The sequence below is a fragment of the Mobula hypostoma genome, chromosome 12, assembly GCF_963921235.1.
Source record: "Mobula hypostoma chromosome 12, sMobHyp1.1, whole genome shotgun sequence".
Classification (NCBI taxonomy): domain Eukaryota; kingdom Metazoa; phylum Chordata; class Chondrichthyes; order Myliobatiformes; family Myliobatidae; genus Mobula; species Mobula hypostoma.
Window position 1 is genome coordinate 9,159,041 of NC_086108.1, and position 27,541 is coordinate 9,186,581.

At 47.7% G+C, this 27,541-nt stretch overlaps 1 protein-coding gene across 6 annotated transcripts in view; it reads right to left on the reverse strand.

Moving 5' to 3' along the window:
• Positions 1-27,541, reverse strand: part of LOC134354606 (BRD4-interacting chromatin-remodeling complex-associated protein-like) — a 168,575-nt gene that overhangs the window by 134,064 nt on the left and 6,970 nt on the right. The window contains exon 2 of one of the 6 annotated variants that reach the window (XM_063063605.1): positions 23,022-23,366. The exons of 4 other annotated variants lie outside the window; for them this stretch is intronic. The gene's annotated coding sequence lies outside the window, so the exon portion shown is untranslated. Of the gene's footprint in view, positions 1-23,021; positions 25,830-27,541 lie in introns of those variants that run through there. One more of the 6 variants, XM_063063604.1, reaches the window with a different exon arrangement.

Below are 27,541 nucleotides of genomic sequence, written 5' to 3' on the forward strand. Positions count from 1 at the left end.
GCAAGACCAGGAGCTTCACATTTTTTACATTCTGTGGTTAAATATTTTGAGGAGGAAGTGGGGGGGGGGGCAGGGGAGGGGGGTGTTGTCTGCCGAGAACTTGGACCTGGGCAAGATCCTCACAGAGCAACAGATCTCGTTACAGGATCTGAACACCCCAGGGAGCCGGGAGGGAGGGGGGGGCTCACGCTGCCTGCCAAAATCACGCTAAGCATCTCGGACGCAGATTAAATGCCAGAAAGGGAAGTGGTGTAGAACTTGATCGCAACTAGGAAGCCCCGTTAAAAATTCGTGACTCAGCCTGGCACCGCTCTGAAATGGCAGCTGGCTCCTCCAGGAATACGCAGAGACTGCTGTCAATAAACCTCATTCTTGGCTGCAAGAACAGTTTATAATCCTGTCACCGGCAATTCTTCCGAAGAGAGAAAAAGAAAGCAGAGTGTGTTGTCTGAACATCAAATGATTCACCTTCAGCATTTCCCTGGAGGAAATTCAGAAGGCTGGAGCAAGATATCGCCCATCAGCCAATTTGATGCGAACAGAATAAACGACAAGAAACCAAGAGCTGATGGCAGTGAACACAAAGCTCCTGAACTGGTCGCTGGAAGTCAGACGGACAGCTGAGACTCAAGGAGGAGTTACAGGTTTGCGGCTGATAGAGTCATAGAAAAGTACAGCACAGGAATAGGCCCTTCAGCCCATCTAGACCATACCAAACCATTTAAAAGGCATACTCACATTGACCTGCACCAGGACCTCCCCAAACTTCTCTTAAATGTTGAAATCAAGCTTGCATGCACCGCATGTGCTAGCAGCTCGTTCCACACTCTTACGACCTTCTGAGTGAAGATGCTTCCCCTCAATTTCCCCTTGAACGTTTCACCTTTCACCCTTAACCAATGAACTCTGATTGTAGTCCCACCCAACCTCACTGGAAAAAGCCTGCTTGCATTTACTCTATCTCCTCGTAATTTTGTATATCTCAATCAAATCTTCTCTCAAACTATGTTCCAAGGAATAAAGTCCTAACCTGTTCAATCTTTCCTGATAACTCAGATCCTCCAGACTCAGCAACATCCTTGTGAATTTTCTCTTTATTCTTCCATTCTTATTTACATCTTTTCTGCAGGTAGGTGACCAAAACTGCACACAATACTCAAAATTAGGTCTCACTAGTCTCCTATACAACTTCAACATCGCATCTCCTGTACTCAATACATTGATTTATGAAGGCAAATGTGCCAAAAGCTTTCTTTATGATCCTATCTACCTGTGATGCCACTTTCAATGAATTATGTACCTGTATTCCCAGAGCTCTTTGATCTACTGCACTCCTCACTACCCTAAAAGGCCTACCCCGGTTTGTCCTATCAAAAATTCAACCCCTCATACTTGTCTACAATAAGTTCCACCTGCCCATTTCTCAGTCCACTGATGTTGAAGGAGGGTCTGTGCTCTCTCTCCTTCCCCTGGACAGGACAGCACTCGGTAGTGAGGGGACAGCCTGACATCAGCATTACTCAATACTACCATTAGGGAGGGGGTACAGGAGCCTGAAGACACACACTCAACCTTTTAGGAACAATTTCTTCCCCTCTGCCGTCAGATTTCTGAATGGTACCTGACTATTTTTCTATGAGATGCTGCAGAAGGTTGTGAGCTCAGCCTGCTCCATCACGGGTACCAGCCTCCTGAGTATCAAGGACATCTTCGAAAGGCAATACCTCAAAAAGGCACCATCCAGCATTAAGGACTTCACCCCCTCTCACCCAGGACATGACCCCCTCTCATTGCTACCCATCAGGGACGAGGTACAGCCTGAAGGCACAAACTCTTCGATTCTGGAACAACTTCTTCCCCTCTGCCATCCGATTTCTGAATGGTACCTCAATACTTTTGCACATGACAGGAAAGCATGACAGTAAGACACAACACATGATGATGATGAGGAACAAGCTGAAGATGGTTGTAGACACAGTCAGCTCCATCATGGGCACTAGGACATCTTCAAAAGACAGTGCCTCAAAGAGCTGGTATCCATTATCAAGAATGCCCATCACCCAGGACATGCCCTCTTCTCACAGCTGCCATCAAGGTGGTGGCACAGAAGCCTGAAGACACATACTCAACGATTCAGGAACAGCTTCTTCCCCTCTGCCATCCCATTTCTGAATGGACAATAAACCCTCGAACACCACCTCACTACTTTTTCATTTGTTTCTCACTTTTTGCACTAGATGTTTAATTCAAATTAAAATATATATTTTTTAATTGTAATTTATAGGTTTTTATTATGTATTGCACTGTACTGAAGACACACACTCAATGTTTTAGGAACAGTTTCTTCCCCTTCACCAACAGACTTCTGAATAGTCTATGAACACTAACTCACTGTTCTTGTCCTCTTTTTGAATTAAATGAGTAAGGCAATATATAATTCTAACTGTAATTTATAGTATTTTCGTTGTGCTGTACTGCTGTCGCAAAATAAATTTCACGCTATATATCAGGTTTAGAATCACCAGCATTGTGTTGTGAAATCTGTGAACTTTGCAGCAGCAGCACAAAGCAATACATGATAACAATATATATTTTAAAAAACATGAGTTACTATATATATTTCAATAATTAGTGCAAAAATAGAAATAGAAAAGTAGTGTGGTAGTGTTCATGAGTTCAATGTCCATTCAGAAATCGGATGGCAGAGGGGAAGAAGCTGTTCCTGAATCATTGAGTGTGTGTCTTCGGGCTCCTGTACCTCCTCCCTGATGGTAGCAATGGGAAGAGGGCACGTCCTGGGTGATGGGGTCCTTAATGATGGATGTCGCCTTTGAGGCATCGTTCTTTAATATATCAATGAAATGTTCTGATTCTGACTAGACAGTGGAGCTGGGGAGGTGTAAACTGGTGATAAAGATTCAGCCTGGGATGTACACCAGAGGAGTTCTCCTCTCCCACAAGCTTGTGGACCTCTGCAGCAGACACAGCCCCAGGGACCAGAGGGTTGTTGCACACTGTGCACTGGGTAGGTGTGGAGGATATAGGAACTCAGCTGCCTCACAGGTCCGGAGATCTGGGTTCATTTCCAGGTTCCGGTGTCACTGGGTTTACACATTCCCAAGTGTGAGAGCTACTAATTTTCACAGATGCACCGTAGAAAGCATTCTTCTGGGGTACATCACAACCTGGTATGGAAGCTGTCCTGTCCAAGACCGGAAGTAGCTGCAGAAGATCGTGAACACGGCGCAGCACATCACACAAACCAATCTTCCATCCTCGGACTCACTTTACACCGCACGCTGTCGTAGCAGTGCTGCCAGGATAATCAAGGACACGACCCACCCAGACAACACACTCTTCGTCCCTTTTCCCTCCGGGAGAAGGCTCAGGAGCTTGAAGACTCATACGGCCAGATTTGGGAACAGCTTCTTTCCAACTGTGATAAGACTGCTGAAAGGATACTGACCCGGATCTGGGCCGTACCCTCCAAATATCCGGACCTGCCTCTCGGTTTTTTTGCACTACCTTACTTTCCATTTTCTATTTATGATTTATAATTTAAATTTTTAATATTTACTATCGATTTGTAATCCAGGGAGCACGAAGAGCAGAATCAAATATCGCTGTGATGATTGTACGCTCTAGTATCAATTGTTTGGTGACAATGAAGTATAAAAGTATAAAGTATACTTTCGAGTGCTTCTGATGTCCTGCCACATCCCAAAGATGTGAGGGGCCATAGATTAATTGGCCACCGTAAGTTGCCCCTTGTCTGTCTGTGTGGGAGGCACCAGGGAGGGGAGGGGGAGGGGGGAGAAAGAGTGTGTACGCGTCTGCCTGTCTGAGAGAAAGGTGGGCAGGGGGTTGTGTGGGGGGAGTTGATGAGAATAAAAAGAAACGAGTATAGAATTAGTATGAACAGGTGCTTCATGTTTGACACGCACTTTGTTTACCAAAGAACTTGTTCCTGTGTTAAACGTCTGTGGTAAATGACCGATTTCACACATTCACCACCCACCCACAAACTGACCAAGGCTTGTCCTATGTGGAGTGTTTAATGGCTCTGGGCCTGTACTCACTGGAATTCAGAAGAATGAGGGGTGACCTCATTGAGACCTATCGCATGTTGTAAGGCCTCAATAGAGTGGATGTGGAGAGAATGTTTGCTATGGTGGGGAAAGTCTAAGACCAGAAGGTGCAGCCTCAGAATAGTCGGACGGAGATGAGGAAGAATTTCTTTAACTAGAACATGGTGAATTTGTGGAATTCACTGCCAAAGGTGGCTGTGGAGGCCAAGTCATTGGGTATACTTAAGGCAGAGGCTGACAGATTCTTGATTAGTCAGGACGTGAAGGGATACGGAGAGAAAGCAGGAGATTGGGGCTGAAAGGAGAAATGGATCAGGCCTGATGAAATGGCAGAGCAGACTCGATGGGCCAACTGACCTAATTCTCATCCTGTCTTACGGAATGGGGTTAGTAAGTTCTGGGCACGCTATGTTGGTGCTGGAAGGATGGCAACACCTGCACCTACCCCCAGCACATCCTCGGACTGTCTTGGTCATTGACACAAATGGTGCATTTCACTCTATGTCTGCATGTACATATTATAAATAAAGCTGCTCTCTCCTCCTGACTGATTGAGACTTGGGAAAATGCACCTTCACAAAACATAATCACCCTGAGGTCCACATTATTCCTTGGAGGATAGTAGGAGAGTGAGGGGCAATCTTGTAGAGCTGTATGAAATCATGAGGGGTATAAATAGGGAGGGAATGTGCACTCTCCTTCCCTGTGGTTGGAGAATCAAGAACCAGAGGGCACAGGTTTATGGTGAGAGGGGAAGCTGAAGGGCAGCTTTTTCCACCCTTCTCTATCAATGGAATGAGCAGCCAAAAGGGTTGAGGCAGGTATATTAACATTTGAAAGGCACTTATATAGGTACAATGATAGGAAAGGTTTACAGCAGGGGGCTCCCAACCTGGAATCCACAGACCCCTCAATTAATGGTATTGTTCCATGGCATTAAAAAGGTTGGGAACCCCTGGTTTAGCAGGTAATTGGGACTAGTTTAGATGGGAACTTGAACTGGCGTGGACCAGCTGGGATGAAGGACCTCCTTCTATCTTGTGTGACTCTGGTCATCGACCAGACTGCATCAGGTGAGCAGTTAGAGCTCGAAGGGCATCACTCAGGGAACAGGAAGTGGATAGACAGCCTTCCCAGCCTCCGGTCTCCCTTCAACGAGTTCTAAACTGTTCTGGGACTCATCCGCAAACCCACCCCTTACCCGTATTGCCAGATCCACAGGAGTCCGTCAATGAAAATTTACATGTTAACAGCAGTCACAATCTCAATCACCACAGGCAGAGCAGAATTCCAAGGTTTTCTCACCAACCCCCACCAAGTGAGGGAATGTTTTCTCAACTTCACTCCTGTAGGCTGGCTTGAAATGTTACACTCTGGCCCGAAACCCAGACTCCCCAGAGTGGATTGTAATCAGTCTCCCCTCGGTATCACACAAAAACCAGGAGCAGGAGCCAGCTGTCTGGCCCGTTGAGCAGATGTGGACCCTATTCTACATCTTAAGTTCCTATGCCTCATTTGTATCATCCTTAATTGGGATTTAACCTTAAAAGCCCTAGTAACGTTCTGGTTAATTCCCACGGCACTTCCTTGGAGCCCAATCAGCCCACCACCCACCTGACCTGCAACCGGTAACCGGGTGGTCACCAGGATTTCTAACCCAGCCACGAGACCACCCACCTGACCTGCAACCGGTAACCGGGTGGTCACCAGAATTTCTAACCCAGACACGAGACCACACTCGTGTCCTGCAACAGTTGCCAGCTGGTCACCAGGATTTCTAACACTGCGGCAAAATGGAGGGGGAGGGGGAGGGGAGAGAACGAGATCAAGTTCAAAAGTTGAAGAGGAGTCCAGAAGTCACAGCCCAATGGCCAGAGGCTGGGTCTGCAAATCTCTACAAGACCATGGGGAGGTGTGCTGGTGGCTAAAGACGACGACCTGTCCTGGGGTTAGAACTACGTACGTGTGTGGGAGGGAGGGAGGGAGGAATGGGGCTTGTTTAGCAACTTTTGTTTTATTTATTGAGATACAGCACAGAAAAGGCCTTTCCAGCTTTTTGAGCCAGGCCACTTAGCAATTTCCCAATTTAATGCTGGCCTAATCACAGGACAATTTACAATGACCAATTAACCTACCAACCGGTATGTTTTTGGACTGTGGAATGAACCCCATGCAGTCATGGGGAGAACGTACAAACTCCTGACAGTTTGTGGTGGTGGGAAAGCGAAACCCAGTAGCATGAACGGCCACGATGCTTCACTACCAAATGAACTCAACGCCTTCTATGCACACTTTGAAAGGGAGAACACAACCACAGCTGTGAAGATCCCTGCTGCACCTGATGACCCTGTGATCTCTGTCTCAGAGGCCGATGTTAGGCTGCCTTTAAAGAGAGTGAACTCTCGCAAGGTGGAAGGTCCCGAAGGAGTACCTGTTAAGGCTCTGAAAACCTGTGCCGACCAACTGGCGGGAGTATTCAAGGACATTTTCAACCTCTCACTGCTACGGGCGGAAGTTCCCACTTACTTCAAAAAAAAGAAACAATTATAGCGGTGCCTAAGAATAATGTGGGCTGCGTTAATGACTATTGCCCAGTAGCAGTCACATTGACAGTGATGAAGTAGTTTGAGAGGTTGGTCATGATTAGACTGAACTCCTGTCTCAGCAAGGACCTGGACCCATTGCAATTTACCTATCACCACAACAGGTCAACAGTAGACACAATCTCAACGGCTCTCCACATGGCTTTAGACCATCTGGACAACACAAACACCTATGTCAGGATGCCAGTTCATCGACTATAACTCAGCATTTAATACCATCATTCCCACAATCCTGATTGAGAAGTTGCAGAACCTGGGCCTCTGTACCTCCCTCTGCAATTGGATCCTCGACTTCCTAACCGGAAAACCACAATCTGTGCGGATTGGTGATAACATCCTCCTCACTGACGATCAACACTGGTACACCTCAGGGGTGTGTGCTTAGCCCACTGCTCTACTCTCTATATGCACATGACTGTGTGGCTAGGCATAGCTCAAATACCATCTATAAATTCGCTGACAATACAACCATTGTTGGTAGAAACTCAGGTGGTGATGAGAGGGCGTAAAGGACTGAGATATGCCAACTAGTGGTGTGGTGCCACAGCAACAACCTGGCACTCAACGTCAATAAGACGAAAGAGCTGATTGTGGACTTCCGGAAGGGTATGAAGGAACACGTACCAATCCTCATAGAGCAGTGGTCCCCAACCTCTGGGCCGTGGACCGATACCTAATTAATAACTAATGAGCTTGTTTATTTTGGCTTTTTTCTTAAAGATGTGCTGGGTGCGTTCTGGCTACCGCTGCACCCTTGCATGCTTCGTGGCCCGGTATCGGTCCGCAGCCCGGAGGTTGAGGACCACTGTCGTAGAGGGATCAGAAGTGGGGAGAGTGAGCAGTTTTAAGTTCCTGGGTCTCAACATCTCCGAGGATCTAACCTGGTCCCAACATATTGATGTAGTTATAAAGAAGGCAAGATAGTAGCTATACTTCATCAGGAGTTTGAAGAGATTTGGCATGTCAACAAATACACTCAAAAACTTCTATAGATGTACTGTGGAGAGCACTCTGACAGGCTGCATCACCATCTGAGGGCGGGGGGCGGGGTGCTACTGCACCGGACTGAAGTAAACTGCAGAGAGTTGTGAACTCAATCTGCTGCATCATGGGCTTCCCCATCACCCAGGCCGTGCCCTCTTCTCATTGCTATCATCAGGGAGGAGGTACAGGAGCCTGGAGACACACACTCAGTGATTCAGGAATAGCTTCTTCCTCTCTGGCATTCGATTTCTGAATGGACATTGAACCCAAGGACACTACCTCATACTTTTTTTTCTTTTTGCACTACTTATAATATATTTACTATAATCTACAGTTTTTATACTTAGGCATTGAGCTGCACTTCTGCCACAAAACAGATTTCACAACATATGCATGTGATATTAAACCTGATTCTGAACCCTTGTACTTGACACCCTTCTCAAAATAGAGCAGCATTGTAGCACCTCATCCCTTCCCTGCACGCCACCAACAGCGTAAGTGGACACCCGAGCTTCCCCGGACACAAACCGCAGGAGGAGCTCAGCTTGTCAGGCAGTGTTTGTTGGGGCCCTGCACTAGGTCCGAGGGAAGGTGCTCTGCATAAAGAGATGGTGGAGGGGCTGCCGGCAAAAGTTAGAACGAGATGAGAAGAGAGATGAGCAGCAGGGATGTGGGGAAATCCTAGAAACCGATGACAAGCGAAGGTGACATATGAGGGCAGATAGGGGACGCAGTGAGGGAGGGTAACGGGGGAGGAGGGGTGGTGAGCATTTCAAATAACTTGCTCCCTGAGTTCTTATCCATCTAGGTTCTCTTCCCCAACCCCCCCCCACCCTCAGCCACCTGTTACCCAGGTTCTTGACTCTTCCTCTGCTCATCACCTGGTTCCAGCTACAACCTAACTCTCCTCCTTAGACCGGCCAGCTCCCCTCTCAGGCCTGACACATCACCCATCCCATAGATGCTGCTCGACCCACAGAGTTCCTCCAGCCGTTTGCATGGTACTTCAAATTCCATCCTCAGTTTCCTCTCTCTCCCCCTCTCGCCCCAGGTCGCTGCCCAAAACGTTGACTGTTTATTTCCCTCCACAGATGCTGCCTGACCTGCTGAGTTCCTCCAGCATCTTGTGTGCAAAGGTGGGAAGAGCAGAGGGAACATCAGCAATAGCGTGGAGACACGGGAAGCTGTTCCCTTCACAAATGAAGACGGGCAGAATTAACGAGAGACACGGGGCAGCATGAAGTCGCTGGAGTACAATCACTTCACAGTGCCAGTGATCACCAACTGCAGTTCGATTCCCGCTGCTGTCTCCAAGGAGTTTCTATGTTCTCCCCTCGGCAAGTCAGACAGCATCTATGCTCAAAAACTCCAGCATCTGCAGAACCTGGTGTGATTATGATTGTCTGGGCACCATGCCGGAAAGAGACCTGGGTTGGTGACTTGGAGAAGAAGCTCTGCTCACCTGGCGAAACCTGGTCCAGACTCTTCACCGGGCCCCACTACTCCACAATGCAGACCCCACCTCGCCCCAAACCGGGGGAGTGATAGCACAGCACTTACGTTATGTTGGGGTAAGCCAGAGGCCAGATTACTGATCTCATCTTGGCCCCACACCACAGCCAGGGAAGTTAAGTTGTAGTACTGAATAAAGTGCAACAGAGACCACAAAATGAGCAGATTGTTGTGAAGGCCCACGTGGTTTTGCCCATCTGTGGCCCCACCCCGGACAAGCCAAGCCTCTCATCACCTATGTCCCGGGGACGAGTCGAAGTCTGGAAACCCCTGGCTGCCAGCTCACAAAGCGGGTGGCATGGTAGCGTAGCCATTAGTTAGCATGATGCTTTTCAGCTCCTGCTGTACGACCCCGTTTCAATTTCTGCCACTGGCTGTAAGGAGCTCGTGGCCATGAGGGTTTCCTCTGGCTGCTACTGTTTCCTCCCACAGTCTAAATTGGTCATATAGATGTGACTGAGCTGCGTGGGCTCGTTGGGCTGGAAGAGCCTGTGACTGGGCTGCATCTCTAAACAAAACATCCCAAAGTGACTTTCAGGTAAAGGAGTATTCCAGGAGAGATGACTGCACGTTTTAGGGAGATTCTCAGGGAGGGGGTAAAGAATGCACTAAATCAGGGGTCTAACAGCAGCGGGAATTGAACCCCGATCTTGCAGCACAGTGCAACACCCTCCAACTATAAATTCCGAAAGACCCAGGAGCAGATTTCAGCCATTCAGCCTAGAGTCTGCCCTTCCATCTGATTTATTACCCCTCTCAACCCCATTCTCCTGCCTCCTCCCCCCCCCATAAGAAATGCTCCCCTCAGCGGTAAGGTGCAATGTGATGCAGGGAAAAGGTTACTTTACCTGGCTGAGTGCACAGTGCAGGCAAAATCCAACACTCTCGCACACGAGACAAAAGACAAATGTACTTTTTTTTTATATATTATATATATATATATATATATATATATATATATATATATATAAATAAAATGTAATTTACAGCTTTTTATTATGTATTGCATTGTACTGCTGTGCAAGATAACAAATTTCATGACATATACCAGTGATATTAAACCGGATCCTCTTCAGAATTGGGGCAGTTATCGCGAACACATGGACACCACATGTTGGACCATTTCGCTGAGCCGGAGCCAGGCACACCCCCACACTGCAGGGGATGGAGGCCAGTCAGCCAAATCACCCCTTCCACACCGCTACCAACTGCCTCACCTGAAACCACGAGGTGCATATCACCAAAAATCCTCTCGCCCGCCCACCATGACCTCAAACGTTCCTGAACAGAGGTGGTGGACAGCACAGACAGACACAGAACCACATCCTAAAACACGAGAGATTCTGCAGATGCTGGAAATCCAGAGCAACACACACAAAATGCTGCAGGAACTCAGCAGGTCAGGCAGCATCTATGGAGAGGAATAAACAATTGATGTTTCAGACTGACACCCTTCATCCGGACTGGAAAGAAAGGGAGAAGATACCAGAATAAAAAGGTGGGAGGTGGGGAAATGAGGCTAGCTGGAAGGTGATAGGTGAAGCCAGGTGGGTGGGAAAGGTAAAGGGCCGGAGAGGAAGGAATCAGATAGGAGAGGAGAGTTGACCATAGGAGAAAGGGAAGGAAGAGGGGACCTGGGGGGAGATGACAGGCAGGTGAGAAGAGGTAAAAGACCAGAGTGGGGAATAGAAGAAACGGGAAGGGGGTGAAATTTGTTCACTGGAAGGAGAAGTCAATATTCATTCCGTCAGCTCGGGAGGCTACCCAGACAGAATACAAGGAGTTACTCCTGCAGCCGGAGGGTGGCCTCATCTTGATGCAAGACAAAGCCATGGACCAATATGTCAGAACTGGAATGGGAGTTAAGATATTTGGCCACAATTATCCTGGTTGCCCCATTACAGGGAGGATATCGAGGATTTGGAAGACTGCCAGACTGGGTAACAGTGTCTTCCCTCAGGATGTGGGACTAATGAATACCCTGCTACCACCGAGGTCTCGCCACGAGGACAGCAAGCTGCTTACATGCGCTGTGCACCACATGCATTTTAAACTGTCTTTCATTAACTTATTTCTGGTAATATTTTGTTTTATGTGCTGTGTGCAAATGTTTTACGAATGTATCGTGATCCGGAAGAAGTTTGTTTCATTTGGTTGTATATATGTACAGTCAGATCACAATAACCTTGAACTTCAGGATGGATTTATCCTTTTGATTAGTTATCATCTCCATGGATGCTGCCTGACCTGCTGAGTTCCTCCAGCAGTTTGTGTGCGTCACCAGCATGCTGCCTGGACCAGAGGACTGAGCTACGGAGAGAGGTTGGGCAGGGACGGGCTGTCTTGGGCAGGTGGGCAAGTTTGGAGTGGCTGAGGGAAGCTTGATACGAGTATATCAGATGGTCAGAGGCAGAGTAGACAGCGGGTAGCCTTTTGCCAGAGTTGAAAGGTTAAGACTGAAGAGTATGTATTTAAAATGAGAGGAGGCAAGTTCAAAGGTGTGTATAGGGTAAATATTTTACTCAGAGTGGTGAGTGCCCGGAGTGGTAGTGGAGACAAATACTACAGTGGTGTTCAAGAGGTTCCTTGACAGACACGAGTGTGCAGAGACTTGAGGGATACAGACATTGTGTAGGCAGAAGGAATCAGTTTATTAAGGCATTTAATTACAAATTTTGTTAGTTCAGAATGAGATTATGGGCTGCAGGGCTTGTTTCTGTGTTCCATTGTTCTGTGGCAAGGTAGCACTAGGGTTAGAGCAACGTGAGCTCAACCAGAGTGCAGAGGACAACAAACTGTGCAAATACAAAATAAAATAAATAATAATAAATAAATGAGCAATAAGTTTTGAGAACATGAGATGAGTCTTGAAAGTGAGTCCATCGGTTGTAGGAACAGTTCAGTGATGGAGCAAGTGAAGTTGAGTGAAGTTATCCCCTTTGGTTCAGGAGCCTGATTGTTGAGGGGTAGTAATTGTTCCTGAACCTGGTGGTGCCAGTCCTGAGACTCCTGTACCTTCTACTTGATGGCAGCAGTGAGAAGAGAGCATGGCCTGGGTGGTGAGGATCTCTGATGATGGATGCTGCTGTCCTATGATTGTGTTTCACAGACATGTGCTCAATGTTAGGAGGACTTTACCCATGATGGACTAGGTAGAATCCACTACCTTTTGCAGGATTTTCAATACAAAGCATTGGTGTGTCCATACCAGGTCGCGATGCAACCAGTCAAGACACTCTCCACAACACATCTATAGAAGTTTACCAAAGTTTTAGATGTCATGCCGAATCTTAATAATCACTGATCAGAATTCAGTTCCCACCACTGTAAGGAGTTTGTACTTTCATCCTCGTGCTGTGTGGGTTTCCTTCCAGTGCTCCAATTTCCTCCCACATTTCAAAGCCATACGAGTTAAGGATACTAAATTGTGAGCACGCTATGTTGGTGCTGGAAGTGTGACACTTGGGACTTCGTTGGTCATTGAAGCAAACGACAAATTTCACTGCATATTAGTCAAAGAGGCATAGAAAAGTACAGCACAGAAACAGGCTCTTTGGCCCATCTAGTCCATGCTGAACCACTTAAACTGCCTAGTCTCATCAACCTGCACCAGGACCATAGCCCCATGTATTCCCTACCATCCATGTACCTATCCAAACTTCTCTTAAATCTTGAAATCGAGCTCATGTGCTCCACTTGTGCTGGCAGCTCGTTCCACGTATTCAAGACCCTCTGAGTGAAGAAGTTTCCCTTCATTTCCCCCTAAATTTTTCACCTTTCACCATTAACCCATAACCTCTAGTTCTAGCCTCACCCTAACCTGTGGAAAAGGCCCTCCCCTCAATCGTCTACATTTCAAGGAATAAAGTCCTAACCTTTCTTTATAACCCAGTCCTCCAGTCCCAGCAACATCCTTTTTCTCTGCAATCTTTCAAATTTATTTACATCTTTCCTGTAGGTTGGTGACCAAAACTGCACACAATACTCCAAATTAGCCCTCACCAACATCTTGTACAACTTCATCATAACATCACATCTCCTGTAGCCAGTTAATGGGTTTTTGACGGGAAAATCTAATGTTCCCAATGGCACATTGATGTACATGTGACAAGTAAAGCTAATCTTTACATTCTACCTTCTTAAAGAACATCAATACTAAACAGACTGTTGAGGTATTCCCCGCCTTGCCTCTTGGCCCAGGGCTTTATCCAATGCTGCAGGTCAACGCAAACGGAACAGACGTGGTGCTGGGGGCAGTCCTCATTCCTGATGTCAGCACCCTGACCTGGAGATATCAGAGCCCAGAAGCCATTCTAAACCCATGAGGGATTTCACAAACGTCAACCCAACCAACAGCAAATGTCCATAACAGCAACGCCGAGGCACCCATTTCCAATCAGTTGGAAATTTCCCTTCACTCCATCACTGCCAGGTCAATGTTCTCAGGCAGATGACGCTGGACCGCTGATAGACCACACACACACACACACACACACGTAGGAACAGCACAACAATCAGAAGCCAAAAACCTCACCAACACAGCCCATGCCCCAAGAACTGGTACTACAAAAGCATGGCCGCTGGTTGATTTGCCAGTGTTTGGCTTCTCAACCAATGTCTGACATAGGAACATGTACCCTCTGCCCACTGGGAACTATACTGGTGAACCAATATTGTTCCCTAAACAACTGCTTCCACAGAGCTGCTGAGGCAAACACTACAGGTTCGTCTGACGGAAAGCTGGTTAAATTATGAGTGAGAGAAGACTGGAGGGGTAGGGTGAAGGAGGTCAGGAGATGTGTAGCTTGGAGCATTGATAATTCAGAGTCACAGAGCACTACAGCACAGAAACAAGTCCCTCAGCCCAGTCCATACTGAACCACTACCCTACCCAGCTCCATGGACCCACACTGCGACCATACCCTCCCATCCACGTACCATCCAAACTCCTTCTAAATGTTACACTTGAACCCGCACTTTCACTGGCAGCTTGTTCTACACTCACATCGCCCCGAGGGAAGCTCCCCCTCAGTCCCCTGCTTCCAACCATAACTCATCTTCTTTTAAAAGAAAATATTGAATCACAAGCTGGTTGGTGCGAGATATGTCTCTACAAAGGAGAGGTAAGGCATAAGACACACCTTCCCTCCACTAGCCTACAGGTAACCCTTGGGCAAGGTGTAGCACCTGCTTAGCGCCCCCCCCCACCCCCCAGATCAGGGTCACGCGAAGCGATGGGAGCAGATGATGGATGGTCGTTCGAGCAGCCGGTGCACATCGCAAGTCCTGGTTATGTAACCACTGATGTTAGGTAGACAAGTCTCCGAAGAGTATTGATAATGGCTGGGATCACCCATCTTGTAAAGACACTGCCCAGAAGAACGCAATGGCAAACCACTCCTGAGGGAAAATGGCCCACATCATACAATATAATGGTGATGATATATAACCATATAACAATTACAGCACAGAAACAGGCCATCTTGGCCCTTCTGGTCCATGCCGAACTCCTACTCTCACCTAGTACCACCGACCTGCACTCAACCCCTAACCCTCCATTCCTTTCCTGTCCATATAGCTATCCAATTTAACTTTAAATGACAACATCGAACCTGCCTCAACCACTTCTGCTGGAAGCTCGTTCCACACAGCTACCACTCTCTTAAATAAAAAAAAATCACAAGCACTCTGGTTCTGTACACAGGTAGTTGAGAGTGAGAGCTCTCTTTTTGCACTATACATTTTCAAAAATATATATATTCATAATTCAATGCCTCAATTTAATGACAGAAAATGTTAGAACCCCAATGCCCTCCCCCCTCCCCCTCACTCCACTTGCTCCAGTAAAAGCATCAACCTTCCCCTACCACCCATTATACAAGCAATAGCAAAGCCCCCAGCAACCATGATCTAGAATCCATCAAAAAAAACTACTGCCCACCCCAACACTTCAACATCACAGACAGGCTCCCTCCCTCCCTCTCTCTCACTAGCAAGAAAGAACAATATCACTCCTGCAACGAGAGGGGAGACCAACAGTCCACCACTTCAATGCTGCAATCTGCTGCTTGGCTTGTCCGAATTTAATCTACAGTAGTTTTTACATATTGCACTGCACTGCTGCCGCAGAACAACAAATTTCACCACGTGTCAGTGATAATAAACCTGATTCTGATTCTGAGGATGTATTATCGCAGAACACTACAAAGTAATTTGGGAGCGAGGGGATGAGAAGGGATACAGAAGCCCAATCATCCGCCTGGTCTCAGTGCTGAGGAGTTCTGTGGGGCAGACAGCACCTGTGGAGAGAGATGGACTAACCAGACGATGGGTCTCAACCTGATTGACCTACCGACTTCCTCCAGCATTTCATGTGTCTTTGTCAGAGATGAACAATTTCTGTCATGGAGTCACACAGCAGGGAAACAGGCCGCTCGGCCCAACTGATCCATGCCAACCGTGTTGCACAGCAAGTTCATCCTGTCCAGATGGCTTTCAAATATTGCTAATGTGCCTGCGAGGTGGCAGGGTGGAGATGCATCTCTCCCAAAGGAGCTGGAAGGTGCTCCTGCCCTCTGCTAGCTTGCAGGTCGCCCTTGGGCAAGGAGTAGCACCTGCCTACACCCTTCCCCTATTGATCAGGGTCACGTGAAGCCATGGGAGATGGGTGTATGCCACTGATGCCAGGCTGACAATCTGTAAGGAGTATTGATAATGGCTGGGGGAGGGTCACTGGGGTGAATAATGGAAGAAGGCAACGGCAAACCCCTTCTGTAGAAAAGTTTGCCAAGGTCAATCATGGTCATGGGAGGACTGCGATCGACCACGTCATAAGACATGGCACATAATGATAATGAATGTGCCTGCTTCAATCACTATTCCTAGGAACTCATTCCAACTATGTACAACCCATCGGGGAGACTACATAGCATCCACAGCAGGACCACCAGATTCAAACACAGTTTCTTTCCTCAAGCAGTAAGGCTGATCAACTCCTCCACTAACTAACCCTCTCCTCCATACCCCCAACCACCTCTACTTTATCATTTCCTGTCAGAGTCACTTTATGTACAGACACTCCTGTGCCTAGCATCACTTTATGCACATACAATCAATCTACGCATATAAGCTATCTTATTTTATTTACATTTGTTATTTTTATTATTGGGTACTTTATTTTGCTGGATTTTTGTGCTTCATTGAATCCAGAGTAACAATTATTTCATTTTCCTTTACACTTGTGTTCTGGAAGTGAATTAAACAATCCTGAATTTTTGTATGAAGAAGATACCGTAAGATCTCAAGATCACAAGACCATAAGAAGTCGGAGCAGAGTTAGACCATTGGACCCATCGGGTCTGCACTACCGTTTCACCATGGCCAATCCATTTCCCTCTCAGCCCCAATCTCCTGCCTTCTCTTCGTATCGCTTCATGCCCTGACCAATCAAGATGTACAAACCTCTGCCTTAAAAATACCCAATGAATTGGCCTCCTAAATCACTTGTGGCAACAAATTCCACAGATTCACCACTCTCAGGTAAAGAAATTCCTCTTCATCTCAGTTCTAAAAGGACACTCTTCGATTCTGAGGCTGTGCCCTCTGGTCCTAGACTCCCCCACCTATCCACATCCATCCTATTGAGGCCTTTTAGAAGTCAATGGCTTTCAATGAGATTTCCCCCCCCCCACCCAATCTTCTGAATTCCAGTGAATACAGGCCCAGAGACATAAAACGCTCTTCGTATGACAAGCTTTTCAATCCCAGGATCATTTTCATTAAACACACATCAAAGTTGCTGGTGAATGCAGCAGGCCAGGCAGCATCTCCAGGAAGAGGTACAGTCGACGTTTCGGGCTGAGACCCTTCGTCAGGACTAACTGAAGGAAGAGCTAATAAGAGATTTTAAAGTGGGAGGGTGGGGGGGGGGGGAAGATCCGAAATGACAGGAGAAGACAGGAGGGGGAGGGATGGAGCCAAGAGCTGGACAGGTGATTGGCAAAAGGGATATGAGAGGATCATGGGACAGCAGGCCTAGGGAGAAAGTGGGGGGGGGGGAGAGGGGAAGACCCAGAGGATGGCAACCTCCTTTGAACCCTCTCCAATGTCAGCACATCCTTTCTTAGTTAAGGAGCATATAAAGCCTCAACATTATGTGATAAAGCCTGAACATTCCTAGTACAACAAAGTATAAAGTTCAAAGTAAATTTTATTATCGAAGTACATATATGTCACCATATACAACCCTGAGGTTAATTTTCCCGCTGCACACTCAGCAAATCTATAGCTGTAACAGGATCAATGAAAGATCAACCAGAGTGCAGAAGACAAGAAACTGTGCAAGTGCAAATTAAAAGATAGCAATAAATATTGCGAACATGAGATAATGAGGTAAAGAGTCCTTAAAGTGAGATCATTGGTTGTGGGAACATTTCAATGATGGGGCAAGTGAATGTAGTTACGCCCCTATTGATTGAGGGGTAGTAACTGTGTCTGAACCTGGTAGTGTGAGTCCTAAGGCTCTTGTACCTTCTACCTGATGGCAGCAGTGAGAAGAGAGCATGGCCTGGGTTTTGGGGATCTCTGATGCTGGATGCTGCAATCACTCAGAACAGCAAGTCAGACCAATATAAACACAAGCACTCAGCAGAAACAACTCAATTGCACACTGATTATGTCACCACGACTGGTGATAATTCGTTCACGACCTGACCTCCAGGCTCTGCAAACAACCTTACGAACAAGCAGCCAACCTCCTCCTCCATTTCAAAGATGCCCCCTTTAAAAACTCTCGTCTCTGATGTTAAATCTCTGACCTTTTGTCTTCAGCACCCCCTCTTTAAGGCAAAAGACTGCTTCCACCCTCAAGATGCACCAGACTTCTGCATCTGCAGTCTCTCTCTCGTCTCTCCTTGGAGAAGTGTTCCTGCCCTCTCTGCCCAGGAGACAATGGCAGTCAACTTCAGTCAATACAACCCTGGAACACGGATTCTCAGGTCCCAATGGACATTCACTCTACGGTTTATCTCCCCGCATCCACACCCGAGCTCTCGCCAATCGCCTTTCCCCATGTCTGCCTCACTGCTATTGGCTCTCCATACACCCACCCTGGCTCTCTCTCCGACCACCTCTCCTCATGTCTGTCCCGGCTCTCTCCGATCACCTTTCCCCGTGTCCGTCCCGGCTCTCTCCGATCACCTTCCCCCGTGTCCGTCCCGGCTCTCTCCGATCACCTTTCTCAGTGTCCATCCCGTCTCTCTCCGATCACCTTTCCCCGTGTCCGTCCCGTCTCTCTCCGATCACCTTCCCCCGGGTCCGTCCCGGCTCTCTCCGATCACCTTCCCCCGGGTCCGTCCCGGCTCTCTCCGATCACCTTCCCCCGGGTCCGTCCCGGCTCTCTCCGATCACCTTTCTCAGTGTCCATCCCGTCTCTCTCCGATCACCTTTCCCCGTGTCCGTCCCGGCTCTCTCCAATCACCTTTCCCAGTGTCCATCCCGGCTCTCTCCGATCACCTTCCCCCGGGTCCGTCCCGGCTCTCTCCGATCACCTTTCCCAGTGTCCGTCCCGGCTCTCTCCGATCACCTTTCCCCGTGTTTGTCCTGGCTCTCACCGATCACCTTTTCCCGTGTCCCTCCCAGCACTCTTGCCGATCACCGTTCCACAGACGTGGTTCCTGAGCCCTCGGTCAATGGGAATAATTATTTTCTGCAGGTCTTGAAGAACAGTCATTGACTGTTGCTCTCCACAGATACGGCCTGTCCTGTTGAGTTCCTCCAGCACTTTGTGCGCGTCTCTCTGGCTTTCCAGCATCTGCAGATTTTCTCAGTCATTTCCTGATCTACTCTGCCTGTACGCTTCACGATTGTAAATGCCTCAATCAGGTTCGGATTCAATTCACAGAAAGAAGCAGCGAAAAGTGTTATTTGCATTAACAACCGGTGTGCTGGGGACCAGCCTACAAGTATCGTCACTCATCCTGGCACCAACATGGTGCACCCACAATGCTCAGCACAGCAGCACACAGCACAGCTCAATAGCCAAAGGACAACAGCAAAACAAGCTTCATTCCTCCCTCCCACACCCAGTCCTCAGACACAGCGTCCCAACACCTTGGTTCCTTTCTCAGTCAGGACACGCACCACAGGGTGTAAGGTGTGGTGTGGTGAGGTTTGGTGCATTGTCTGTCTTCCGGCTTCAGATTCAGATTTATTCATGTGTACACTGGAGAATACAGCACTGTTTGCGCCCACAGCCGAACGTATCTCAGGGGGTGCTGACGGCAGCCCGTAAGCCCCGCCATTCATTTCAGCACAAACAGAGCATGTCCACGTTGCTCAGCAGAATCACGCAATGTAACCAAGTAACGCAACAAAAACAGCAAAACCAGCCCCGTTCCCTCCCTCCCTCAATATCCACCGTCCTCTCACCCCGGGACAGACCAGCTCTGGTCTCCTGCGAACAGAACGTCAGAACAAGACCCATTCCTCCCTCCCTCCCTCCCACCCATAATATCCACCGTCCTCTTGCCCCGTACAGGCCAGCTCCGGTCTGTAGTGAACCCGTGGGTTCACAGACAGCGGACTTGCAAAAGCAGGGATCTGGCCATCGGCGTCAGCTTCCAATCGAGCATCATCTTTGATCTTTAGCATTGATCCCAGGAGCAGGACCCCAAAGCACTGGGCTTCAAACTCTGGTGTCACCAACTCACGTACCTAGAGGGAGTCACTGTCACTCGTGCCTCCTGACCGCCCCCATGTCAGATCTGCTTACTCCAGTGACAACAACCCCAGCTCTCCAGCCTGGCAAGTAACTAAATAAACAATCCCACATCCCCGAGTCTCATTTTACACCCTCCCCAGATCGGTCACAGTCTGACACAGTACAGCAGTAAAGTGGTTAGCACAACACTTTATCATTGTGATATTGGATTTAATTGCCCACCACTGCCTGTTGTGAGCCTGTCTACTCTCCCTATGGCTGTGTGGCTTTCCCCCACGTGCTCCAGTTTCCTCCCAAGTCCAAAGACGGATGGGCAAGTTGATATTTGTTTATTGGGATAGTGCATGGAACAGGCTCTTCTGGCCCTTCTAGCCTCCCAGCAATCCCCCGATATAATCCTAGCCTAATCACGGGACCATTTACAATGACCAATTAACCCACCAACCAGTACATCTTTGGCCTGTGGGAGGGAACCAGAGAGCCCGGAGGAAACCCACACGGTCACGGGGAGAACGCACAAACTCCTTACAGGCCGCGGTGGGAATTGAACCTGGGTCACCGAGTGTGCTACAATGGCACCACTAAAGTGGACGCACCCATGGGCCTCCTCAGCCTCCACAAACGTCCTCTGATTATAAACTTCCTTTGAACTTTCCCCGAGGCTCTGGGGCAGGGGTTCCCAACCTGGGGTCCACAGACTCCTTGGTTAATGGTGGGGGTCCTGAGCATAAAGAAGATCGGGAACCCTTGAGCTAGGGATGATGTTTCTCTTGGCATTGCCTAATGTAATGTTCTTACCTAGTACCTCAGCCCCTGGCTCCAGCAATACAATTCCCTCTTTACTGCTCCCAACCTCCTATCCTGCTCACTTGCCTGCAGAATACTTCCATGTTCCCTGCTCTTCTAGAGTCAACATGTCACACAACATGGAGACAAGCCCTTCAGCCAGCTGGCTCATGCCAAGATCATCACCAAAACTAGCCCCCTTCAAAGTTCAACTTATTATGGAAGTACCTACACGTCACCATGTACAACCCTGACATTCATTCACTCGTGGGCATTTACAGGAACATACAGAAACACACTGGAATCAATGGAAAAGTACATACAAGGTACAGCGAGGGGAGGGCAAATGCAAGCAGGCTGCTCCCACTGAAATCGGGTGGGACTACAAACTGGGTTGGCTGCGATCATGGGTTAAGCGTGAGGGCTGAAATGTGTAAGGCAGGATCCACGGATCCCGTGGTTAATAGTAGGGGTCCATCCATAAAATAAAATGGTTGGGAACCCCTGGATTAAGGGAAACATGAGGGGGCAACCTGTTCACTCAAAGGGGGGGGGGTGAGAGTGTGGAACGAGCTGCCAGTGTCAAGTGAAGCATGCAAGCTCTAAGTGAGCCTGTAGCTTTAATCAGTTCAGAGTCGAGGTGAGAGAAGTTATCCACGCTGGTTCAGGAGTCTAATGACTGTGTTTGTCCATGACCCATTTCCCTCTAAACCTTTCCTGTCCATGTATCGGTACAAATGTCCTTGAAATGTCATTTTTGTAGTTGTGGCAACCAATTATCTTGACCAATTGTTCAGTACTCGCACCCCTGTCTTCAGTCTTTTGGCTTTTATTCACTCTGAAATTTCTGTTCTCAGCCACATTCTTTCTGACTCGTGTTAATGGCTTGACATCTTTCCTCTCTCAATTACCCCCCCCCCACCACTTTCATTCTACCTTCTGAGCCTTTTTCAGTTGTCATTAAAATTGATGACATACTGAGCAGGCCAACAGTAGACTTCAGGGAGATGTAGACATGTTGGGAGATTGATAGATGTCAGTTCGAATTTGAAGCTGAAAGTTGTGATGCGTCTCACATGGAGTGACCGGGGGGGGGGGGGGTGGGGAGAGAAAGGATCCCATTCTGGATAGGTACAATCATGTAAGGTTCACGTTTATTTATTGTAAGTACACTCAGTGACCACTTCCTTGGGTCCACCTGTACACCTGCTCGTTAATGCAAATATCTAATCAGCCAATCACATGGCAGCAATTCTTGTTATGTTTTGTAACATCCAAACATTGAACTAATTCAAAAGTTGATACGGGTGTCCGAAACGACTTGTCTAACTTTGTGTTTACTTTAGGTGAGGCACGCACGTACATCATGTGGTTGTGTGATGACATATGCATTTCACATATTTTTACTTCTAACCCATAATGAATTATTCAAATGAACGAGAATGTTTATTCAAAATATACACACACACACCCATACACACACAAGATTACTCAAATATGACTGAAATATTAAATACACCACTAACTCAATGCGTAAAAGCATATGGACATGGTCAAGAGGTTCAGAGCAAACATCAGAATGGGGAAGAAGTGTGATCTACATGACTTTGACCGTGGAATGATTGTTGGTGCCAGACAGGGTGGTTTGAGTATCTCAGAAACTGCTGATCTCCCGGGGTTTTCGTGCACAACAGTTTCCAGAGTTTACAGAGAATGGTGCAAGAAACTGAAAAACACCCGGTGAGTGGTCGTTCTATGGGTGAAAATGCCTGGTTAATGAGACAGGTCAGAGGAGAATGGCCAGACTGCTTCAAGTGACAGGAAGGTGGCAGTAACTCAAATAACCATGTGTTACAACAGCGGTGCACAGAGCATCTCTGAACACATAACACTGAACCTTGTAGTGGATGGGCTGTCTACAGCAGCAGATAACCATGAACATACACTTGGGGCCACTTTATTAGGGACAGGAGGTACGTAATGAAGTGGCCACTAGGTGTACATACAGCGAACTATGTTATTTGTGTTAGCATCAACACAGCCGAGGGGTGGCCCACAAGTGTCACCACACATTCTGGTGCCAACATACCATACCCGTTATCCATGACAGAACAACGTGCAGAACTCTTTGAAAGTGGCAGACCTGGTTGTGAAAGTGGTTTAAAATAATACGTGAAATCTTGGACTTTTAATAAACAGACCGCAGGAACAAAGAACATACTGGATGAACTTTTACGAAACACTAGTTCAGCCACACTAGCTAGTACTGGGTACTAGACATCACTGATTGGCAGTGTATACAACTGTCACATGTACATTGAAACTTACCATGAAATGCGTAGTTTGCAACAAATCAAATTAGTGAAGATTGAAGGTTGGAGAGGGTTCAAAGGATGTTCACGAAAATGATTCCAGGATAGGAAGGCTTATCGTATGAGGGTTGTTTGATGGCTCTCATCCTGTACACATTGGAATTCAGAAAAACGATTGCGGATCTCATTGAAACCTATTGAATGTTGATAGAGTGGATGTGAGAGGATGTTTCCTATGGTGGAAGAGTCCAAGACCAGAGGACACAGCTTCAGAATAGGTGGATGCCCATATAGAACAGAGATGGGGAGGAATTTCTTTAGCCAGAGGTTGGTGAATCTGTGGAATTCGTTGCCACAGGTGCTGTGGAGGCAAAGTCATTGGGTGTATTTAAGGCAAGGGTTGGTGGATTCCTGATTAATAAATCTATAGAACAACAACCAAAAATGAACCAATGAAAGACCACACCAACTTAGACATTCTACCAGAGAGAAGACGACAAATTGTGCAAATACAAAGGGAAAGAAATAATAATAATTTCCTCAACTCCGTTCTAAATGACCTACCCCTTATTCTTAAACTGTGGCCTCTGGTTCTGGACTCACCCATCAGCAGGAACATGCTTCCTGCCTCCAGCGTGTCCAATCCCTTAATAATCTTGTATGTTTCAATCAGATCCCCTCTCATCCTTCTAAATTCCAGTGTATACAAGCCCAGTCGCTCCAATCTTTCGACATATGACAACCCCACCATCCCGGGAATTAACCTCGTGAACCTACGCTGCACTCCCTCAATAGCAAGAATGTCCTTCCGCAAATTTGGAGACCAAAACTGCACACAGTACTCCAGGTGTGATCTCACCAGGGCCTTGTACAACTGCAGAAGGACCTCTTTGCTCCTACACTCAATTCATTGAGTGTATTTATTCCTTTTCGTTCAAGAGCCTGATGGTTGAGGGGTAAAACTGTTCCTGAACCTGGTACCTCCTTCCTGATGGCAGCAGTGAGAAAATAGCATGTCCTGGGTGGTGGGGATCCCTGAGGATGGATGCTGCTTTCCTGTGACAGTGTTTCACGTCAGTGGGCTCAATGCTTCCATTTAATATCACAGAATGTATACGATATACAACCTGAAATTCTTATTCTCCGCAGACATCCTCAAAACACAGAAGAAAAACCCCCAAGAATGAATGACAGAAAAAATGGTGGGCCTCCATCTCTCCCTCAACGTCAGCAAAACCAAAGAGCCAATTATTTTCATCCTTCCCCCTCCCGGTTTCACCTAACACCGTGCGCTTCTCTCTCCCCTCCCCCACATTTTAAATCCACTCATCTTTTTTTCTCTAGTCCTGCCAAAGGGTCTCAGTCCGAAATGTCTGCTGAACTTTTTTCCCCACAGATGCTGCCTGGCCTGCTGAGTTCCTCCAGCATTTTGTGTGTGTTGCTTGGATTTCCAGCATCTGCAGATTCTCCCTTGTTAGCCAATCATTGACCACAGGGGAGGGAACCCAGCTTTCATCGGAGGAGCAGAGGTGGAGAGGGTCGGCAACTTTAAATTCCTGGGTGTTATCATTACAGAGGGCCTGTCCGGGGCCCAGCACGTAAGTGTCCTTACTGAGGAGGCACGGGCTGAGTAAAGGAGCAGTTGACATTCTGACTTGGCAAAAGATTCACAGCGACACAGTGGGAGGTATTTAAAAGCTAACTCCACCACTGATGAGGGGCATTGCAGAGGTCCCACCAAACCTTGGAAAATCCAGGGGCAATGCCAGGGAGGTTGGAAATTGTAAATGTTTTCAATCCAATCATTCTCTTCTCAATGCTTCCGTGAGGGGGGAGGTGCAGGAGCCTGAAGACACACTGTGATTCAGGAACAGCGTCCTTCCTTTCACCATCAGATTTCAGAACCTATGAGTGGTTCCCCACTACAGTTCACTCTACTGAGACCAGTGTAGATCCCACAGCGGTGTGTGAAGTCGGGTGATCCCTGTCACTGGGATCAGTGTAGATCCCACAGGTCTGTACACAGTCGGGTGATTCCTGTCACTGAGATCAGTGTAGATCCCACAGGTCTGTACACAGTCGGGTGATTCCTGTCACTGGGACCAGTGTAGATCCCACAGCGATGTATGCAGTTGGGTGATTCCCGTCACTGAGACCAGTGTAGATCCCACAGCGATGTGTGCAGTCGGGGTGATCCCTGTAACTGAGACCAGTGTAGATCCCACAGCGCTGTACACAGTCGTGTGATCCCTGTCACTGGGATCAGTGTAGATCCCACAGCGCTGTACACAGTCGGGGTGATCCCTGTCACTGGGACCACTGTAGTTCCCACAGCACTGTGTACAGTCTGGTGATCCCTGTCACTAGGATCAGTGTAGATCCCACAGCACTGTGTACAGCCAGGGTGATCCCTGTTACTGGGACCAGTGTAGATCACACAGCTCTGTACACAGTCGGGTGATCCCTGCCACTGGGACCAGTGTACATCCCACAGCACTGTACACAGTTGGGTGATTCCTGTCACTGGGACCAGTGTAGATCCCACAGCTCTGTGTACAGTCAGGGTGATCCCTGTCACTGGGACCAGTGTAGATCCCACAGCACTGTACACAGTCGGGTGATCCCTGTCACAGAGACCAGTGTAGATCCCACAGCACTGTACACAGTCGAGTGATCCCTGTCACTGGGATCAGTGTAGATCCCAGTCACTGGGACCAGTGTAGATCCCACAGTGCTGTACACAGTCAGGGTGATCCCTGTCACTGGGACCAGTGTAGATCCCACAGCACTGTACACAGTCGGGTGATCCCTGTCACTGGAACCAGTGTAGATCCCACAGCACTGTACACAGTCGGGTGATCCCTGTTACTGGGACCAGTGTAGATCCCACAGCGCTGTGTACAGTTGGGTGATCCCTGTCACTGGGACCAGTGTAGATCCCACAGCACTGTACATAGTCAGGTGATCCCTGTCACTGAGACCAGTGTAGATCCCACAGCGCTGTGTACAGTTGGGTGATCCCTGTCACTGGGACCAGTGTAGATCCCACAGCGCTGTGTACAGTTGGGTGATCCCTGTCACTGGGACCAGTGTAGATCCCAGAGTTCTGTGTACAGTCAGTGAAATCAGAGCGGCTGCTCGGGGAATATTCATCAGAATCAGGTTTAATATATCCAGCACATGTTGTAAAATTCATTGTCTTTGTGGTAGCAGTACAATGCAACACGATAATAGAGGGAAAAAAATCTGTGAATTACAGTATTTATATTAAATAGTTAAATTAAATTAGTGCAAGAATAAATATTCTTAAAAAGTAATGAGGCAGTGTTCATGGATTCAGTGTTGACTCAGAGATCGGATGGCAGAGAGGGAGCTGTTCCTGAATCATTGTGTGCACCTTCAGGCTCCTGTACCTCCTCCCACATCCTATCAATGAGAAGGCGACACATACTGGGTGATGGGGGTCCTTACTGATTGACGCTGCTGTTTTGAGGCATCGCTCCTTGAAGATGTCCTGGATGCTGCAGAGGCTGGTGCCCATGATGGAGCTGACTGAGTTTACAACTCTCTGCAGCTTACTTTGATCCTGTGCAATGACCAAATGGTTGGTGATGCAACCAGTTAGAATGCGCTCCACAGTACATCTGTAGAAATTTACAAGCATCTTTGATGACATACCAAATGGCTCCATCATGGGTCCTGGCCTCCCTACCATCAAGGACATCTTTAAAACAGCAGCATCCATCATTCAGGACCCCCGTCAGCTCGGACAAGCCCTCTTCTCACTGCTTCCATCAGGGAGGAGGTGCAGGAGCCTGAAGGCACACACCTAACATTTTAGGAACAGCTTCTTCCCCTTTGCCATCAGATTTCTGAACACAAAAGACTACTGTTGCTTTTCTGTTCTCGTTTTTTAAAAAATATTCCTTTTGTAACTTACCAAAGTTTTAATATATTCTTGCTGCCACAAAACAAATATCAGGATATATGTCAGTGATAATAATCCTGATTCTGATAAACACTCTACAACTGTTGAACAATGTCAGATTTCGGGGTGAACTACTTTTCAAGAAAGAAGTGTTGTAACCCAGCCTGCACTCAGCAACCTCCCCAAACAGCGCCAGACTATAAGATACAGGAGCAGCGTGAGGACACTTGGCCCATCGAGTCTGCTCCACCTTTCCATCGAGCCTGATCCATTTTCCCTCTCAGCCCCAGTCTCCTGCCTTCTCCCCGAATCCCTTCATGCTCTGACTAATCAAGAACCTATCAACCTCTGCCATAAATACAAAAAATAACTTGGCCTCCACACCCGCCTGTGGCAACGAAGTCCACAGATTCACCGCCCTCTGGTTAAAGAAATTCCTTCTCACCTCCATTCTAAGTGGACGTCCCTCTATTCTGAGGCTGTGCCCTCTGGGCCTGGACTCCCCCACCGTACGAAACATCCTCTCCACATCCACTCTGTTGAGACCTTTCACCATTTGATCAGTATCAAGGAGGTCACCCCTCATTCTTCTGAATTCCAGGGAGCAC